The 13394-nt window shown below is 40.2% G+C and overlaps 2 long non-coding RNA genes across 3 annotated transcripts in view; one reads left to right on the plus strand and one right to left on the minus strand.

Moving 5' to 3' along the window:
* Positions 1 to 1058: 1058 nt before the first annotated feature.
* Positions 1059 to 4228, minus strand: Gm39529 (predicted gene, 39529). Of its 2 annotated transcripts, none has more exons than NR_166893.1 (3): positions 4010 to 4228; positions 3605 to 3697; positions 1059 to 2690 (listed from the first exon to the last, which is right to left on the minus strand). It is a non-coding gene; the product is annotated as a predicted gene, 39529 (long non-coding RNA). The 2 variants fall into 2 exon arrangements; NR_166892.1 differs by having other exon boundaries at positions 3605 to 3741.
* Positions 3302 to 13394, plus strand: part of Gm52428 — a 30242-nt gene continuing 20149 nt past the window's right edge. Inside the window, exon 1 of the long non-coding RNA XR_003953082.1 lies at positions 3302 to 3849. This is a non-coding gene — a long non-coding RNA (predicted gene, 52428). The remainder of the gene's footprint in view (positions 3850 to 13394) is intronic.

The raw sequence follows: 13394 nt of genomic DNA on the forward strand, positions 1-13394 counted from the left end.
AAGGGATTATGATTGGGATATAAAATTTATAAAAGAATAAATTATTGCAGAAAAAAGAAAAGAGCCATACTGTCAGAAGTACTAATATTATATACTGTAAAATCTCCATCAAAATTCCAATGAATCAGGATATAAAGTGGACAAAAAGAATATGATCAATAAATATCATATTAATTTCTTAAAAGAAAATTCTATTGAAAGTCTTCACAAAACCAATTGAAAAGTTGATATTAAATAATAAAAAATACCTGAATAGCCAAAGCAGTCCTGAACCAAAAGACAGATTCTGGAGGCATTAAAATACCCCAAAACAAAGTAAACTACAAAACCAAGGTAACTTAGTAACCAATATACTGGCACAAAATAAAGGCATAGACCAATGAAACAGAGCAACCAAAAATAAGCCTTCCCACCTAAATAACTGTGGTTCTTGACAAAGATGTCAAAAACATATTTTAGAGAAGGGATAGGCTTCTTAGTGTTGCTAAAATTGTATGTCCACATGCACAAGACTGAGACTGTAATGCTACTACTCAACCTGTAAAAATATCATCTAAAAATGGACAAAGTCCTTAGGTTTTATATTAAGTCTTGAACTTTTGCAATTACTAGAAGGGGATGTAAAAGATATGCTTCAAGATAGAAGTAGAGGCAGTGAATTTCTGAATATGATACCTACATCTGTGAAAATACTAGCAGTAGTCCACAATTGCGATTCTTATCAAGTTAGGCTTCTGCTGCTCAGGAAAGGAACCAATTACCAGTGCGAAGAGACAGCCTACAGAAGGAAAGAAAATTCTTGCCAGAAACTCATCTAAGAGGAATTAGTATCCAGACTATACAAAGAACTAAAATTATTACAAACCCAAAGAACAAATATTCCAATTTATAAATAGCCACATAAATTGGACGTGGGAGGAAACAACTTTTCAAGTGTGTACATAAAAATAGCAAATAAATACACGAAAATAATATTTGATATCTTTTTTATGATGTTGAAGACAAGAATTATTTTTATTTTATTTAAAATTTGTTCATTTGTTTTGTTTGGGCCTTTCTTTTTATTACTTTTATTTTTTACAGTACAGTGGTAACCCTCCTCCCACTCTGCCCTCCCACAGTTCCTCATCCAATTCCTCCTCCCCCTGTCTCCAAGGGTATGTCCCTACCCCTCTACCACCCCACCAGGCCTCCCCACTCCCTGAGGCCTTTTCACTGGGGGTGAACTCTACAAGTTCACTCCCCCCACTATTGGGCATTTCATCTAAGGTCCCTCACTTAGAGTCCTGAATTTTCTGTTTCTGTTATGTTTCCCTTTTCATTTCTGATTTTATTAATTTGGATACTGTCTCTGTGCCCTTTAGTTAGTTTTGCTAGGGGTTTATCTGTCTTGTTGATTTTCTCAAAGAACCAACTTTTGGTTTTGCAGATTCTTTGTATTGTTCTCTTTGTTTCTATTTTGTTGATTTCAACCCTGAATTTGACAATTTCCTGCCATCTACTCCTACTGGGTGTGCTTCTTTTTGTTCTAGGGCTTTCAGGTGTGTTGTTTAGTTGCTAGAGTAGGATTGTTTGGAACAAAATAAGGGGGGCGCCCTAGGGAGGCCCTGGGGAAGAAGGGGAAGGAAAAGGGGCCAAACGTCCAGCCAGAGCTCCTGTGCTCTGGGCAGGAGGACTCAGGCAGAGCTGCTGGACACTTTTCCACTGGGCCCCAGGTGAACATGCCTGACCTACACAGCGGGGGGGAGGGAGGGTGGAAAAGGGGCAGCCCCTGACTGGGGACCCTGGAGAGAAAGAGGGAGAGAGAAAGAGGGAGAGAGGAGAGGAAAGAAAAAGAAATAGAGAAAGGGAAGAGGTGAGAGAAGTGAGATGTAAAGGGACAAAGGAGTAAGAGAGCTATGTGGGGGCTGAACAGCCCTTTTTATGGACTTTACTGTTGCTAGGTAACTGGGGAGGAGTTTAGGCTGAAGGTCAGAAGCTTGGGCCATTGCTTACATGACTACTGACCATGCTTCTCTTGTGGGGGCTGTGGGAGGTGGTGCCTTAGGCAGGGGCCAGAATTCCAGGAGCATGAGGGAACACCTATTGTGTCATGTAGGTGAATTATGGCCATCGGGGTTCAGACCTCAGCTCAACTGGAGACCAGCCTGCAATTCCCCACATTTCCCCCTCTTTTTTATTAGAAAGAAAACTGGGGGGGGGGGAGTCACTGATGTGACTGTGTCATTAATTGTGAAAATTTATAATGGAATGGAATTATCAGAAAAAATATATAGCCTACAGAAGTAGCAGAACAAAGCCAGAGTAGTAAGGAAAGTTAAGGGTTAGAGTTAAGAAGGCAGGAGATTGAGTTGAAAAGGCAAGAGATTGAGTTGAGAAGGCAAAGACTGTACAATTAATTGTTTCATGGGTAGTACAATTTGAGGGTAATAACATCCATTTTTGAACAGCAGTTAATTAATCCAGATAGACATTATGCTTTTCTCACTATCATATAACTTTCCCCAAAGTTCAACAGCCATTTGGCTTTAGCAAAAGAGTACATCTGTAGCTGGAAGGTCCCAGGTCTGTCTTCTGTGGAGCATTTCTCTCGGGAGCTTCAGCCAGATGAGATTTTTGGAGGAAGGCAGCTTTGTTTGTAGGTCCCTGTAGATGGCGCTGTCTCAGGTGGAGCTGTGGCAGCAGGTCCCCTGTGGAGATAGACTTGTAGAGTAATTATAACAAAGGAGCAGAACACCAGCAGAGGATATCTGCATAGTGTGGATAGCAAAAGTTACGCCTGCAATGGTTTGCTTAGGAGCACATCACAGTCACTTGTGGATGGCTAAAGAAGAAAATATCATGTTAATTGTGTGACTGGGTAGGCAGTTAACAGTTCTTCTGTAAAAGAAAACCGGTTATTAATTAAGGATTGGATGATTTTTTGTACATTAAAGGAAATCTTAAACAAGTTGAAAGAATTTTTGGACATAAATCATGAATACTAGAGAGGAAAAAAAAAAGCACTTAGAAAAAGAAGCAAGAAATTTTTTGGGTTAAAAGCAAGATTCAGGTATTCCCGAAGGGGGCACAGCTTCAATGCAGTTTTCCCAGGCTTATCTGGATGGGTACGATGTATCCTGCAGTCTTTCCCCGGTTTTTTTTTTTTTTTTTAATTTTAACTGGAGAGTAAAGGGTTAAATGAAAGGTTTTTTTTTTTCTGCCCCCCCCCCCAGCTTTGCGTCAGCCCCGCCCACGCAGCATAATTACCGCCTAGCTGGCCGAAAAAAGCAAGGAAAGTAAAGGGTTAAGTGAAAGGCTTTTAGCCAAAGTGCTGTTTGCCCACCACCGCAGAGCGTTAGCCCCGCCCACACAGCACTAATTACTGCCTAGCTGGGCTTATCTGGAGCAAGGAAAGGCTACAGAAGTCAGAAGGCTAACTTTCTTGTAGTTAAACTTGTAACAAAGAATGGGAAGGGGACATCAAGCCAGCTGCCAGCCGGCTGAGGAGAACAGAGCTCAGAGCGAGAGAGCTAGAAGGGGAGGGGCTACAGAGCGGGCCAGGAACACTTTGGAAAGAGGGAGAGAAAAGTAAAAGGCCAAGTTTTTGAACTCCATCACTTACGGTCTCAGGAAACTTGGAGATCTCCTGTAGGTCTCTGTGCGAAGCATTCTTCAGCTGGTTCTGTCTCGCGTGGATGGAGTAACCATCGTTCTGCTACTAGTTGTTGGGAACAAAATAAGAGGGGCCCTGGGGAGCCCCTGGGGAAGAAGGGGAAGGAAAAGGGGCTAAACGTCCGGCCAGAGTTCCTGTGTTCTGGGCAGGCGGACTCAGGCAGAGCTGCTGGACACTTTTCCACTTGGCCCCAGGTGAGCATGCCTGACCTACACAGCGGGGGTGCGGGGGTGGGGGGGTGGGGTGGGGGGGGGTTGGAAAGGGGCAGCCCCTGACTGGGGACCCTGGAGCTACCTTGCTAAAGCTCCGGGTTTGTAGGTGAGAGGGATGAGGGAAGAAGTTCCCAATACTGACCAGAGTGCGCAGAGGGTCTTGATGGAGCAGAGACTCTCTATGGTTTAAGAGCTTTATTATAGAAATGCAGGGAGAAAGAGAGGGTAGAAAGAGAGGGGGGAAGGCTAGAGAGAAAGAGAGAGAAAGAGGGAGAGAGGAGAGAAAAGAAGAAGACAAAGAGAAGGGGAAGAGGAGAGAGAAGTGAGAGAAGTGAGATGTAAAGGGACAAAAGAGTAAGAGAGCCATGTGGGGGCTGAACAGCCCTTTTATGGACCTTACTGTTGCTAGGTAACTGGGGAGGAGTTTAGCCTGAAGGTCAGAAGCTTGGGCCATTGCTTACATGACTACTGACCATGCTTCTCTTGTGGGGGCTGTGGGAGGTGGTACCTTAGGCAGGGGCCAGAGTTCCAGGAGCATGAGGGAACACCTACCATGCCATGTAGGTGAATTATGACCATTGGGGTTCAGACCTCAGCTCGACTGGAGACCAGCTTGCAATTTCCCACATAGGATCTCTCCAATTTCTTTAGAAGGGCACTTAGTGTTATGAATTTTCCATTTTCCACTTAGCACTGCTTTCATTGTGTCCCATAAGTTTGGGTATGTTGTGTCATCATTTTCATTGAGTTTCAGGAAATAATTTCTTTATTTCTTCCCTGACCAAGTTGTCATTAAGTAAAGTGGTGTTCAGTTTCCATGGGTATGTGGGTTTTCTGTTGTTTTGTTGTTATTGAAGTCCAGCCTTAATCTGTGGTGATCTGATAAGATGCATGGGATTGTTTCAATCTTCTTTTACCTGTTGAGGCCTGTTTTGTGACTGATTATATGGTCAGTTTTGAAGAAGATACCATGAGGTGCTTAGAGAAAGGTACATTCTTTTGTTTTAGGGTGAAATGTTCTGTATATATCTATTAAATCCATTTGGTTCATAGCCTCTTTTAGTTTCACTGTGTTTCTGTTTAGTTTCTATTTCCATTGGTGAGAGTGGGCTGTTGAAGTCTTGGACTATTATTGTGTGAGGTTCAAAGTGTGTTTTGAGCTTTAGTAAAGTTTCTTTGATGAATGTTGGTGTCCTTGCATTTGGGGCATTGAGTTCAGAATTGAGGCTTTCTCTTGGTGGATTTTTCTTCTGATGAATATGAAGTGTTCTTCCTCATCTTGTTTGATGACTTTTGGTTGAAAGTCTATTTTATTAGATATTAGAATAGCAACTCCCATTTGTTTCTTGAGACCATTTGCTTGGAAGATTTTTTTTTCTATCCTTTTACTCTGAGGTAAATCCTGTCTTTGTTTTTAAGGTGTGTTTTGTGTATGGAGCAAACTGCTGAATTCTGCTTGCCTATCCAGACATTAGTTTATGGGGGTTTTTGTTGTTATTGTTGTTGTTGAGGAATTGAGTTTGTTGATACTGAGAGATATTAAAGACAGATGATTGTTAGTTCCTGTTATGTTTGTTGTTGTGTCATTATGTGTATGTGATTCTCTCCTTTTGGTTTTGTTGTGAGTTTATTAATTTCTTGTTTTTCCTTTGGTATAGATACCATTCATGTGTTGGAGTTTTCCTTCTAGAATTCTCTGTAGGGGTGGATTGGTAGATAGATATGCTTAAATTTGGATTTGCCATGGAAACGTTTGGATTTCTGCATCTATGGTGATTGAGAGCTTTACAAGGTATAGTAGCCTAGGCTGACATTTGTGTTCTCTTAGGGTCTGCATGACCTCTGTCTAGGCTCTTCTGGCTTTTAGGTTCTCTGTTGAGAAGTGTGGTATAATTCTGATAGATCTGCCTTTATATGTTACTTGGCTTTTTCTCTTACTGCTTTTAATATTCTTTCTTTGTTTTGTGCATTTGGTGTTTTGATTATTATGTGAGAAGAGGATTTTATTTTCTGGTCCTATTTATTTGGTGTTCTATAGGCTTCTTGTACATTTATGGCTATCTCTTTCTATGATTTTGTTGAAGATGTTTTCTGGTTCTTTGAGGTGGGAATCTTTGCTCTCTTCTATTCCTATTATTCTTAGGTTTGGTCTTTTCATTGTGTCCTGGATTTCCTGGATGTTTTGGGTTAGGAATTTTTTATGTTTTGAATATTCTTTGACCATTGTGTCAGTGTTTTCTAAAGTATCTTCTCTGCATGAGATTTTCTCTTTTATCTCTTATATTCTGTTGTTGAAGCTTGCATCTGGAGCTCCTTATCTTTCCTAGGTTTTACATTTCCAGGGTTGCCTCTATTTGTGTTTTCTTTATTATTTTTACTTAAATCTTTAGGTCTTGAAATGCTTTGTTCAATTCCTTCACCTGTTTGATTGTGTTTCCCTGTATTTCTTTAAGGGATTTATTTGTTTCCTCCTTAAGGGCTTCTATCTTTACCTATGTTTTCTTGTATTTCTTTCAGTGAGTTATTTATATTCTCCTTAAAGGACTCTTTTATCTTCACGAGATAGGATTTTTAAGTCAGCATCCTGGTTTTCAGGTGTGTTGGGGTATCCAGGGCTTGCTTAGGGGGGATGAACTGGGTTCTGCTGGTGCCAAAGTATACTGACTTCTGTTGCTTATGGTATTGTGCTTGCCTCTCGCCATCTGGTTATCTCTGGTGTAACTGGCCTGGCTGCTTCTTTCTGGAGCCTGCCTCCTGTGTCTCTGGGTTACTGCCAGTCTCCTGGGAGACCTGTTGTCTTGGGAACAGCAATCTCCTGGGAGACTTTCAGAATGTGGTGTCTCTGAGGGGTGTTGGGGAGGGGCAGGCAGTGCAGACAAGCTGATGATGTGCTCTGGCAGCAGAAGGCGCAGGTCAGAAAGATTTTGATATCTTTTTAAAATGAAGATTTATTTATTTATTTAATGTATGTGAGTACACTGTTGCTGTCTTCAGACACACCAGAAGAGAACATCTGATCTCATTACAGATGGTTGTGAGCCACCATGTGTTTGCTGGGAATTGAACTCAGAACTTCTGGAAGAGCAGTCAGTGCTTTTAACTGTTGAGTCATCTCTCCAGCTCTATGTTTGATATCTTTAATCCTAAAAAGTAAGTTGAAATTACACTGATATCCCATGCAACCCCAATAAGAATAGCAGTTATCAAGAAAACAAACAAGACTCATGTCACCTGATTTTAACCCTTGTTTACCACAATGAACATTTTTGTGAAAAAAGGTCCTGCACAGCTTACGTTAGGGTCCAGCTAGCTGAGTATTCTGATATTGGCCTCCATATATCATCTTCAATCTCCAGACCTAGTCCAGGTCCTACATTCAGTGCACTGGCCTGGTCTGGCTAGCCCTGTTCATGCCATCATCAAGCACCAATCATTGCCCAGAACATGATGTGTCTCTAATCTGCAGGGTTTGGCTAGTAACCTCATACTGTGCACACGGTCCCTCCTACCACCTGACTCATTCTATCTATGCCACATCTAAAAAGCAAAACTCTGTCCATCCACATACATCTTGTACCATACCTAGCCAAGAGGGTGTACCAGATGCTACCCTTTGTGTATTCTTTTCAATCCACAGAGCTAGCCTGGATCTAATGCCAGACTCTTGGCCTACTCTGGCCAGCCTCATACAAGCTTCTCCTAAACTCCAAACTTGTACTAAAGTGCACATTCTGTATGCTATCCCAGCCCCTGTGTCTATCTAACTTCATCCCACTCACCCCATACCAAACTTTCAGGCCCAATTCAACTTGCACAACCTGTTGTCATAGCCTGTTCTGTTTATCAGACACACAACTAATAAAAAAAATCTGTATGACCATATCTCATTTAAAAAATACAAAACAATGTGAAAGATCAAGGCAGTACCCTCTCCATTCCCACAAGTCCTATAGAAATATTTTCTAATAAAAATTATCTAGATGGATCAAAAGACACAGACTATAAAAGAGCAACAATAAACTTCAAAAAAGAATTCCAGTGTTTAAAGAAGATACAAAGAAACAATTCAATGAATTTAAAGAGAGTCAATATCAGAATAATGTCCAAGAAAACACAAATGTAAGGCTGAATGAAACAATGAACATAATACAACACTTGAAAACTTAATTTCTTAAGGGGATAGAAACAGTAAAGAGAACACAAACTTAAATGTAGATGATACATCCATCCGTAACCCAATTAAAAACAGAGTAACACAATTAAAATATCAAAGAAAAGCCTTACAAGTAGAAGAGAGAATACCAGGACTGTCTTTTTTTTTTCATGCTTTATTTTTATTTTTTTTATACTTTTTATTAGGTATTTTCCTCATTTACATTTCCAATGCTATCCCAAAAGCCCCCCATACCCGCCCTCCCACTCCCCTACCCACCCACTTCCACTTTTTGGCCCTGGCGTCCCCCTGTACTGGGGCATATAAAGTTTGCAAGTCCAATGGGCCTCTCTTTCCAGTGATGGCCAACTAGGCCATCTTTTGATACATATGCAGCTAGAGTCAAGAGCTCTGGGGTACTGGTTAGTTCATAATGTTGTTCTACCTATAAGGTTGCAGATCCCTTTAGCTCCTTGGGTACTTTCTCTAGCTCCTCCATTGGGGGCCCTGTGATCCATCCAATAGCTGACTGTGAGCATCCACTTCTGTGTTTGCTAGGCCCCGGCATAGTCTCACAAGAGACAGCTATATCTGGGTCCTTTCAACAAAATCTTGCTAGTATATGCAATGGTGTCAGCGATTGGAAGCTGATTATGGGATGGAACCCTGGATGTGGCAGGCTCTAGATGGTCCATCCTTTTGACACAGCTCCAAACTTTGTCTCTGCAACTCCTTCCATGGGTGTTTTGTTCCAATTCTAAGAAGGGGCAAAGTGTCCACATTTTGGACTTTGTTCTTCTTGAGTTTCATGAGTTTAGCAAATTGTATTTCATATCTTGGGTATCCTAAGTTTCTGGGCTAATGTCCACTTATCAGTGAGTACATATTGTGTGAGTTCCTTTGTGATTGGGTTATCTCAATCAGGATGATACCCTCCAGGTCCATCCATTTGCCTAGGAATTTCATAAATTCATTTTTTAATAGCTGAGTAGTACTCCATTGTGTAAATGTACCACATTTTCTGTATCTATTCCTCTGTTGAGGGGCATCTGGGTTCTTTCCAGCTTCTGGCTATTATAAATAATGGTGCTATGAACAAAGTGGAGCATGTGTCCTTCTTACCAGTTGGAACATCTTCTGGATATATGTCCAAGAGAGGTATTGCTGGATCCTCCGGTAGTACTATGTCCAATTTTCTGAGGAACCGCCAGACTGATTTCCAGAGTGGTTGTACAAGCTTGCAATCCCACCAAAAGTGGAGGAGAGTTTTTCTTTCTCCACATCCTCACCAGCATCTGCTGTCACCTGAATTTTTGATCTTAGCCATTCTGACTGGTGTGAGATGGAATCTCAGGGTTGTTTTGATTTGCATTTCTCTGATGAGTAAGGATGCTGAACATTTTTTCAGGTGCTTCTGAGCCATTCGGTATTCCTCAGGTGAGAATTCTTTGTTTAGCTCTGAGCCCCATTTTTTCATGGGGTTATTTGATTTTCTGGAGTCTACCTTCTTGAGCTCTATATATATAGTGGATATTAGACCCCTATCTGATTTAGGATAGGTAAAGATCCTTTCCCAATCTTTTGGTGGCCTTTTTGTCTTATTGACAGTGTCTTTTGCTTTGGAGAAGCTTTGCAGTTTCATGAGATCCCATTTGTCAATTCTCGATCTTACAGCAAAAGCCATTGCTGTTCTATTCAGGAATTTTTCCCCTGTGACCATATCTTCGAGGGTTTTCCCTACTTTCTCCTCAATAAGTTTCAGTGTCTCTGGTTTTATGTGGAGTTCCTTAATCCACTTAGATTTGATCTTAGTACAAGGAGATAGGAATGGATCAATTCACATTCTTCTACATGATAACTGCCAGTTGTGCCAGCACCATTTGTTGAAGATGCTGTCTTTTTTCCACTGGATGGTTTTTGCTCCCTTGTCAAAGATCAAGTGATCATAGGTGTGTGGGTTCATTTCTGGGTCTTCAATTCTATTCCATTGGTCTACTTGTATGTCACTATACCAGTACCATGCAGTTTTTATCACAATTGCTCTGTAGTACAGCTTTAGATCAGGCATGGTGATTCCACCAGAAGTTCTTTTATCCTTGAGAAGAGTTTTTGCTATCGTAGGTTTTTTTGTTATTGCAGATGAATTTGCAGATTGCCCTTTCTAATTCGTTGAAGAATTGAATTGGAATTTTGATGGGGATTGCATTGAATCTGTAGATTGCTTTTGGCAAGATAGACATTTTTACTATATTGATCCTGCCAATCCATGAGCATGGGAGATCTTCCCATCTTCTGAGATCTTCTTTAATTTCTTTCTTCAGAGACTTGAATTTCTTATCATACAGATCTTTCACTTCCTTAGTTAGAGTCACGCCAAGGTATTTTATATTATTTGTGACTATCGAGAAGGGTGTTGTTTCCCTAATTTCTTTCTCAGCCTGTTTATTCTTTGTGTAGAGAAAGGCCATTGACTTGTTTGAGTTAATTTTATATCCAGCTACTTCACCGAAGCTGTTTATCAGGTTTAGGGGTTCTCTGGAGGAATTTTTAGGGTCACTTATATATACTAACATATCATCTGCAAAAAGTGATATTTTGACTTCATCTTTTCCAATTTGTATCCCCTTGATCTCCTTTTGTTGTCGAATTGCTCTGGCTAGGACCTCAAGTACTATGTTGAATAGGTAGGGAGAAAGTGGGCAGCCTTGTCTAGTCCCTGATTTTAGTGGGATTGCTTCCAGCTTCTCACCATTTACTTTGATGTTGCCTACTGGTTTGCTGTAGATTGCTTTTATCATGTTTTGGTATGGGCCTTGAATTCCTGATCTTTCCAAGACTTTTATCATGAATGGGTGTTGGATTTTTGTCAATTGCTTTTTCTGCATCTAACGAGATGATCATGAGTTTTTTGTCTTTGAGTTTGTTTATATACTGGATTACGTTGATGGATTTCCGTATATTGAACCATCCCTGCATCCCTGGGATGAAGCCTACTTGGTCAGGATGGATGATTGTTTTGATGTGTTCTTGGATTCGATTAGCGAGAACTTTATTGAGGATTTTTGCATCGATATTCATAAGGGAAATTGTTCTGAAGTTCTCTATCTTTGTTGGGTCTTTCTGTGGTTTAGGTATCAGAGTAATTGTGGCTTCATAGAATGAGTTGGGTAGAGTACCTTCTACTTCTATTTTGTGGAATAGATTGTAAAGAACTGGATTTAGATCTTCTTTGAAGGTCTGATAGAACTCTGCACTAAACCCATCTGGTCCTGGGCTCATTTTGGTTGGGAGACTATTAATGACTGCTTCTATTTCTTTAGGGGATATACGACTGTTTAGATCATTAACCTGATCTTGATTTAACTTTGGTACCTGGTATCTGTCTAGAAACTTGTCCATTTCACTCAGGTTCTCCAGTTTTGTTGAGTATAGCCTTTTGTAGAAAGACCTGATGGTGTTTTGGATTTCTTCAGGATCTGTTGTTATGTCTCTCATTTCATTTCTGATCTTGTTAATTAGGATGCTTTCACTGTGCCCTCTAGTGAGTCCGGGTAATGGTTTGTCTATCTTGTTGATTTTCTCAAAGAACCAACTCCTCATTTGGTTGATTCTTTGAAGTTCTTCTTGTTTCCACTTGGTTGATTTTGCCCCTGAGTTTGATTATTTCCTGCCATCTACTCCTCTTGGGTGAATTTGCTTCCTTTTTTTCTAGAGCTTTTAGGTGTGTTGTCAAGCTGCTAATGTGTGCTCTCTCTAGTTTCTTTTTGGAGGCACTCAGAGCTATGAGTTTTCTTCTGAGAAATGCTTTCATTGTGTCCCATAAATTTGGGTATGTTGTGGCTTCATTTTCATTAAATTCCAAAAAGTCCTTAATTTCTTTCTTTATTCCTTCCTTGACCAAGGTATCATTGAGGAGAGTGTTGTTCAGTTTCCACATGAATGTTGGCTTTCTATTATTTATTTTGTTTTTGAAGATCAGCCTTAGTCCATGGCGATCTGTTAGGATGCAAGGGACGATTTCAACATTTTTGTATCTGTTGAGGCTTGTTTTGTGTCCAATTATGTGGTCAATTTTGGAGAAGGTACCATGAGGTGCTGAGAAGAAGGTATATCCTTTTGTTTTAGGATAAAATGTTCTGTAGGTATCTGTTAGATCCTTTTGTTTCATAACTTCTGTTAGTTTCACTGTGTCACTGTTTAGTTTCTGTTTCCATGATCTGTCCAAATTGGTGAAAGTGGTGTGTTGAAGTCCCCCACTATTATTGTGTGAGGTGCAATGTGTGCTTTAAGCTTTACTAAAGTTTCTTTAATGAATGTGACTGCCCTTGCATTTGGAACATATATATTCAGAATTGAGAGTTCTTCTTCGAAGATTTTACTTTGATGAGTATGAAGTGCCCCTCCTTGTCTTTTTGGGGGACCTTGGGTTGGAAGTCGATTTTATTAGATATTAGAATGGCTACTCCAGCTTGTTTCTTCAGACCATTTGCTTGGAAAATTGTTTTTCAGCCTTTCATTCTGATATAGTGACTATCTTTTTCCCTGAGATGGGTTTCCTGTAAGCAGCAAAATGTTGGGTCCTGTTTGTGTAGCCAGTCTATTAGTCTATGTCTATTTATTGAGGAGTCGAGTCCATTGATATTGAGATAGTAAGGAAAAGTAATTGTTGCTTCCTATTATTTTTGTTGTTAAAGTTGGCATTCTGTTCTTGTGGCTGTCTTGTTGGTTTGTTGAGGGATTACCTTCTTGCTTTTTCTAGGATGTGGTTTCCATCCTTGTATTGTTTTTTTTTCTGTTATTATCCTTTGAAGGGCTGGATTCATGGAAAGATAATGTGTGAATTTGGTTCTATCATGGAATACTTTTGTTTCTCCATCTAAGGTTATTGAATGTTTAGCTGGGTTATAGTATCCTGGGTTGTCATTTGTGTTCTCTTAGTGTCTGTATAACATCTGTCCACGCTCTTCTTGCTTTCATAGTCTCTGGTGAAAAATATGGTGTAATTCTGATAGGCTTGCCTTTATATGGTACTTGACCCTTTTCCCTTACTGCTTTTAATATTCTGTCTTTATTTAGTGCATTTGTTGTTCTGATTATTATGTGTCAGGAGGAATTTCTTTTCTGGTCCAGTCTATTTGGGGTTCTGTAGGCTTCTTGTATGTTCATGGGCATCTCTTTCTTTAGATTTGGGAAGTTTTCTTCTATAATTTTGTTGAAGATATTTGCCGGTCCTTTGAGTTGAAAATCTTCATTCTCATCTACTCCTATTATCCGTAGGTTTGGTCTTCTCATTGTGTCCTGGATTTCCTGGATGTTTTGAGTTACGATCTTTTTGCGTTTTGTATTTTCTTTGATTGTTGTGCTGATGTTCTCT

This window comes from Mus musculus, chromosome X (assembly GCF_000001635.26).
Source record: "Mus musculus strain C57BL/6J chromosome X, GRCm38.p6 C57BL/6J".
Lineage (NCBI taxonomy): Eukaryota > Metazoa > Chordata > Mammalia > Rodentia > Muridae > Mus > Mus musculus.